The sequence below is a fragment of the Rhinopithecus bieti genome, unplaced genomic scaffold, assembly GCF_001698545.2.
Source record: "Rhinopithecus bieti isolate Rb0 unplaced genomic scaffold, ASM169854v2 scaffold_60909, whole genome shotgun sequence".
NCBI classification, from domain to species: domain Eukaryota; kingdom Metazoa; phylum Chordata; class Mammalia; order Primates; family Cercopithecidae; genus Rhinopithecus; species Rhinopithecus bieti.
The window spans coordinates 979,043-986,396 of NW_016823619.1; the positions used below are offsets into that span (position 1 = coordinate 979,043).

The 7,354-nt window shown below is 51.7% G+C and overlaps 1 pseudogene; it reads right to left on the reverse strand.

Moving 5' to 3' along the window:
• Positions 1–1,739: 1,739 nt before the first annotated feature.
• LOC108521699 (cysteinyl leukotriene receptor 2-like) lies at positions 1,740–2,881 on the reverse strand (annotated as a pseudogene).
• Positions 2,882–7,354: the final 4,473 nt, after the last annotated feature.

Below are 7,354 nucleotides of genomic sequence, written 5' to 3' on the forward strand. Positions count from 1 at the left end.
CGGGCGGCGCCCGGGCTCGGTCCCAGGAAAGCTCCCGGAGGGTCTGGGGTGTGGGCTGGGGCCAGGCGGGCTCTGGGGCAGAGCAGGGTGAGGCCTCTTGCAGGCCCCGTCTCCTCACCGCCGTCCCGCCCGAGGTCCTGGGGGACGTCGGGGTCCTCCTCAGGAGACAGCGCCACTTCCAAGAGGTCCTAAGACTAAGGGGCCAGTAGGGGCCTCTGGGTGGGAGGCAGGCTGCGCTTTTCCACAGCCCACTTCCCTCACACCCTACCCCAGGGCCACCCCCTGCCAGGTCCCTGTCCTGGTGACCCCACCTGGGCCCCCAACCTCCCCACCTGCTTCTGCCTTGGACAGAGAGGCCTGAGCCCTCCCGCGTGCCTCCCCACCACGTTCTCATTCCAAGGACATCTGCTCGGCGCCCTGTGGGTTTTCTCCTTCCCTGCCCAGTTCCCACAGCCATGCCTTCCACGTCCCTTACCAGCCTGGGCAAGGCTGGCACCTGTGGACCGTGAATGGGAATTGGGGTAGCAGCGAGGGAGTTCCATTGTAGCCCAACCATCTGCAATTCAGAGTTGGATATTGGGGCTGACCTAAGTCCCCTCCTCACGGACACCTCTGTCCTCAGACCTCCATCATCTCCTTGCTGGGGCTGCTCACCCTCCCATCCTTCAAGAAGGCAGCTCCTTTCTTTGTCACAGCCCTCCTTCAGTCACCTGTGCCCGGAGTGGGTGGTGGGTGGTCCGTTTATCCTTCACGCCCAGACACCCAGGGGACCACCTCCCGGTAGAAAGCACCTCTCGCAGAATGCGGCAACACAGAGGTCACAGTGGCTCCCAGACAGCCCTTCCCTCCTGCAAAGTCAGGTCCGTGTGTCAACCTGCGGATCCTACAAAAACAGCCACTAGTGGGGAGGATGGTAGCAGGGACTGGACAGATGGGGCTGCTTCTGGCTCATTATTTTTAGTAACCTGGACTCTAATTTTAACACAGCAGCGCTTGCCTCAAAACAAATGCAACTCCCCCAGCAAAATCCATCCAGGAAAAAGGCTGTCCGCCTCACTGAACTACAGCAGCCCACAAACCACAGGGCGCACCCCAAATGTGGGCTTGGTGGTGATACAGTTTGGACATTTGTCCTGCCCAAATCTCCTGTTGAATTGTAATCCCCAGCGTTGGAGTTGGAGGTGGGGTCTGGTGGGAGGCGATGGCAGCATGGTGGAGGATCCCTCATGAACAGCTTAGGCCACCCCCTTAGTGATGAGTGAGCTCCCCGACTTCCTGTTCTGGTCATTTAAAGCTGTGTGATACCTCTCCCTGTGTCTCTCCCTAACTCTCTCCCTCTCCCCCTAACTCTCCCTAACTCTCTCCCTCTCCCTCCCTCCGCCTCTCCTTCTCTCTCCCTCTCGGTCTCTTCCCCTCTCCCTCTCTCTCTCTCCCTCCCCCTCTCTCTCCCTCCGTCCCCCTCTCTGTCCCTCTGTCCCTCTCCCTCTCTCTCTTCCTGTCTCTCCCATCCTCACTATGTGACATGCCTGCTCTCCCTTTGCCTTCTGCCATGATCAGAAGCTCCCTGAGGCCTCCCCAGAAGCAGATGCTACCATGCTTCCGGTACAGCTAAATATAATACAACTAAATACTAAGAATCAACAGTTGTTGGGAGTGATGTAAATACAAAGTCATCTGGAGACTCTGCATGAATGAAGATGGACACAGTGATACAAGAACAGGTCTCATCTAAGAACTCCTTATACTTTTGTTTCCTTTCTCAATCACACACTAACAGGGAAACCATGCTTTATCTTTGCCTTCTATGGATGGCCTTTTCGGAGTGCAGACCTTAGTCTGTCCTTAAAATTCTCCCCAGCAAAGTAATAGAGCAGAGGATTGAAGCATGTATTGGCTGCCGCCAAGGTCAGTGTGATAACCACAGCTTTATGCAGCCTGTCTTCACATATACCCACTTTCCATGTTACCAAGTGGAGGGTCCTCAGTGTGTGATAGGGCAGGAAACACAAGAAGAAGATGATCAAGGTGATGATGATGGTGGTCAGTGCCTTCCTGTGAGAAACCTGCAGCCCCGATTCTGGGACCTCCACTTTTAACAGAGCCCGAATGATCAGCAGATAACAGATGTTGAGTGTGAAAAACGGCAGCAGGAAGCCCACCACCAAGGCAATATAGTTCATGGTCTGCAGCTTAGTAATTTTGTAGAGATTCAGCTCTAAGCATGATATGACACTGCCCTTCTGCTCAGAGCCATTGTTGAGGAGTATTACTGAGGAAGGCATGGTAAGGATCCATATGATCCCACATAGCATCCAGGCACTCCTGATGCTGGTGACATGCAGAAGCCGAAAGGGGTGAACAGTTGCCAGGAAACGCACAACACTCAGCACGGTCAGGAAATAAATACTGCTGTACATGTTGACATACAAGGAATAAGACATAATTCTGCAGGTCAGGTCTCCAAATATCCAGTTGGAGCCTCTAAGGTAATAGTCAGCCCTGAAGGGAAGCGTGCTTATGAACCATGAGCCTACAGAACCATGAGCCAATTAAGCCTCTTTTCTTACAAATTACCCAGCCTTGGGTATTTCTTTATAGCCATGTGAGAATGGCCTAACACACGTGGTGAGAGAAGTCTGTGTGGGGGTGTTGGGAGGCTGGGAAGAGTGGTACCACCAGATGGCTCGGGGTCCGGTGCGTCCTGGGAGGTCCTGAGCCATCTATGGAGTCAGTGACGGAAGCCACGGGGGAAAGGAAAGGTCAGAGTGAGCCCGCAGAGGGAGAGCCTCTTCATGATGGGTCCGTGAGGTGATTCGGACGCACAGGGGTGGGACATGGGATTCTCTTCAGTGAAAACTACTTTGTGAGGCCTTAACACCATTTCTCTGGTCCAGATGGGGGTCTGAGGAACCAAGTGCTCTGCCTGAACGAGGACGACCTGGAGAGGTCTGTCGCCTGAATGAGTCACTGAGTTTACACTGCAGGAGAGCTGCTCCCAAGACCAAGGCCCTGCGATTCCCAGAGGCCGTTGGACCGCGGCATCCCTTGGCGTGCACAGTGGGCGTGGAAAAGGACCCAGAGTCTGGAGCCTACATCCTGGAGGACTGTGTATCTTGGGAGGGGCCAGGGCTTGTCTGTACTTTCATTGTTTGACTTGCTGCTTGCTTAATGGTAGTTTCCCGAACAAGGTCCTGTTTCACCCCAAGGCCCCTGAACTTCAGGACGCTGACTGTGTCAGAGCAAGGGTAAACACAAGCCGCAAGAAAAGGAAAGTGAAAACCAGAGGCACTGGAGGGATCACAACAAAAAGCACCTTGAGAAGCACAGCGCCTACAAGACAGCAGCGCAGCGTGGTCGGCTCCCCGCCTCAAGCACCAGACACCCCAACCCAGGTTCCGAGAGGGGGCAGGTCAACCTTGGATAAAATAAACTCCAGGAGGCCGGGCACAGTGGCTCATGCCTGTAATCCCAGCACTTTGGGAGGCCGAGGCGGGCAGATCACTTGAGGTCAGGAGTTCAAGACCAGCCTGGCCAACATGGTGAAACCCCGTCTCTACTAAAATATGAAAATTAACCAGGTGTGGTGGCGGCACCTGTAATCCCAGGTACTTGGGAGGCTGCGGCAGAAGAATCGCTTGAACCCAGGAGGCAGAGGTTGCAGTGAGCTGAGATCATACCACTGCACTCCAGCCTAGGTGACAGAGCAAGACTCCATCTCAAAAAAAAAAGGAAACTCAAGGAAAGGAAATACAAAGGGTGGAGAGAGGAATAAAAATGTTGTTTAGCAAACCAAGGCTGGTTCCAGAACTCCATCTGATATGGCCCAGACTTCCAATCCAAAAGGAAGACCGTGCTGGCCAGACAGGTGGTCACCATTAGATTCTTAGTGCTTGACCCAACAGGTGCAGAGGCGTGTCTGTGTCTGTCTGTGTAAGAACACATTTGAATGCTATACAAGGCACATACGTGAACCTTGTACCACATGCACAGCTTTCAAACATGCTCTTATATTCTCCGAGCCCTTTAGTGGGAATGTCTCCTACATACATTTATGCTTTGTACCTTCCTACTTATGAAATTAACCCCTCATTGTCACACTTGCTGATATGCATGCTGTATGCCCATAGCATGCCACGGTCTGTACACAGTGCAACCTTGTAGTTTCCATGCAGTAATAACATATCCCTCACATTTGTAATCATAGGTCAAGGAATAACTCTTCCAAGATTTTCAAGGTCGAAAGGCCTGTCTCAAACAGTTCCTGACTCACACATATTCCTTCAAGGGCATCCCATCTGCCGGAGGAGTCCAGTTGAGTTGGGACAACAGTGGTGTGTACCAGGGAGTACACAGAAGGTCAAGGCTCAAATTCCAATCCTGCGGCGCACCAGCTCCGTGATCGTGAACGCGGCACCAGCTCCGTGATCCTGAACCCCGCACCAGCTCCGTGATCATGAAGGAGACACCAGCTCCGTGATCGTGCTAAATGGCATAGTAATTCTGGCCAACCATGATGAAATTTGAATGATTTATTAGACTAGTCAAAACTGCCAGATTGGCCACTTTTAATTGGCCAATTTGGCTCAGCCAGTTCTGTGATCCCCACCAGGAACAGAAGACAGCAAGAAAAACCCACTTCGACCCCCTCTGATTCCATCTCCAACCCGACCAATCAACACTCCCCACTTCCCGAGCCCCTACTCACCAAATTATCCTTACAAATGCGCAAAAGAGCAAATGCGGTGAGTCACCTAAACCCAGTCTGTGTGATGGAAAGTGGATGTCAGCCCGTGGAGACAGTAGCTCAGTTTTCTGCTTATGATGTTAACTGTGCCCAGTCTACGGGGGAAGAGCAAGTCACGCCCACCCCTGCTGCTTCTGAGAAGAGGGCCCCACAAAGCTTCCCTCTGCTTAGGGAGGGGAGTCAGGAAATGGCCCATCACTCTTTGGTGGCTTGTCCTGTTGTGGACACCTCCTCCCTGCAGGAAACGTCCTGCCCCAAAAGGGCGACACTTCTGTTCAGTACCAAGTGTCACTGACTCCAGCGTGCAGTTGCAGGGTGGGAAACAGGAAGCTGCACCCCCCAAAATAGAACAGCCCAACGGGTTCACCTTGCCCACTGCCAAATTATCAAGACAGGGTAATTGCAGTAGAGAAAGAGTAATTTATGCAGAGCTGGCTGTGCGAAGACTGGAGTTTTATTACTCAAATCAGTCTCCCTGAAAACTCGAGCATCAGAGATTGTAAGGATAATTTGGTGAGTAGGGGCTCGGGAAGTGGGGAGTGTTGATTGGTCGGGTTGGAGATGGAATCAGAGGGGTCGAAGTGGGTTTTCTTGCTGTCTTCTGTTCCTGGTGGGGATCACAGAACTGGCTGAGCCAAATACCAGTCTGGGCGGTGTCAGCTGGTACATCAGAATGCAGGGTCTGCATATCTCAAGCACTGATCCTAGGTTTTACAGCAGTGATGTTATTCCCAGGAGCAATGTGGGGAGGTGTAGAATCTTGCAGCCTCCAGCTGCATGATTCCTAAATCATAATTCTAATCTTGTGGCTAATGTGTTAGTCCCCAGGCAGGAAGGGGGTTTGTTTTGGGAAAGGACTGTTATCATCTCTGTTTCAAAGCTAAACCATAAACTAAGTTCCTCCCAGAGTTAATCTGGCCTACGGCCAGGAATGAACAAGGACAGCTTGGAGGTTAGAAGCAAGATGCAGTCAGTTAGGTCAAATCTCTTTCACTGTAATAATTGTCTGTTACAATCTTTGCAAAGGTGGTTTTAAAAATATTGCTCCTGGACCCCAAATGTCTGAAGAATTGGCCTTAGCACGTTACTGTATTATCAATATTTTGCCAGTCAGCAGACAACAAAAAGGGGAGAGGAAGTCTGGATTGTCCATCTTGGGTGGTGTTAGTGTTGGTGTTGGTAGTGATGGTGGTGGAAGTGGAGGTGATGGTAGGAGTGATTGTTACAGTGGTGTTGATGTTGAGGGTGTCAGTGTTGGTGGTGGGATGGTGGTGATCATGGTGGCAGTGATGGGGGTGGCAATAGTGGTGGTTAGGGGTGATGGTGGTAATCATGGTGACTATATATGGCATTGGTGGTGGTAGAAAAGGTGATGCTGGAGGTCGTGGTGGTGGTATTGAAATTGGCAGTGTTAGTTGTGGTTATTGTGGTGCTGCTGAAGGTGGTCAGAGATGGCGACAGTGATAGTGGCGATGGTGATTGTGATGGTGGTGGTATTGACATTGGCAGTATTGCTGATGGTGATGCTGGTGGTGACGATGGTAGAGACGATGGTGATTTCGATGGTGGATGTGTTGATGAAGGTGGTGATTGTGGTGGTGGTGGTACTGATATTGATATTGACAGTAATCCTGATGGTGATGGGAAAAGTGGTGGTGATTTTGACAGTGGATGTGTTGTTGAGGAAAGTGGTGATTGATATGGTGACAGTAGTGGTTATTGTGGTGGTGCTGGAGGGCAGTGGTAGAGATGATGTTAAAGGTGGTGATGGTAATGGTGATGAAGCTGGTGGTGACAGAGATGGTCATGGTGGCAGTGGTGGAGCTGATGGTGATGGAAGGGGTCATGGTGGTTGATATGGTTTGGATGTGTGTCCCCACCCAAATCTCATGTGGAATTGAAATCCCGTGTTGGAGGTGGGGCCTGGTGGGAGGTAATTGAATCATGGGGGTAGATTTCCCCCTTTGGTGCTGTTCTCATGGTAGAATTCTCACGAGATCTGGTTAAAAGTGTGTAGCACCTCCTGCTTCTCTCTCTCTGCCTCCTGCTCTGGCCATGCAAGATGTGCCTGCTTTCCCTTCACCTTCCACCACAATTGTAAATTTCCTGAGGCCTCTCCAGCCATATTTCCTGTACAGCCTACAGAATCATCAGCCAATTAAACCTCTTTATAAATTACTCAGTCTCCGGGAAGTGGGGAGTATTGTTATGGTGGTGGTGGTGGAGGTGGTGATGGTGGTGGTGGGGTTATTAGTGGTGATGAAGCTGGTGGAGGTGGAGCTGTTAGTGATGGTAAAGCTGGTGGTGGTAGAGGTGGCTGTGGTGGTGGTGGTGGAGGTGGTGATGGTGGAGGTGGTGGAGATGGAGCTGTTAGTGATGGCAAAGCTGGTGGTGGTAGTTTATGGCAGTGCAAGAATGGACTAATACAGTGGTGGGGTGGAGGTGGAGGTGTTAATGGTGGTGAAGCTAGTGGTGGTAGAGATGGTGACAGTGGTGGTCATGGTGGTGGAGGTGGAGCTGGTGATGGTGGAGGTGGAGGTGTTAGTGGTGGTGACACTGGTGGTGGTGGAGGTGGCTGTGGTGGTTGTGGTGGAGGTGGTTATGGTGGTG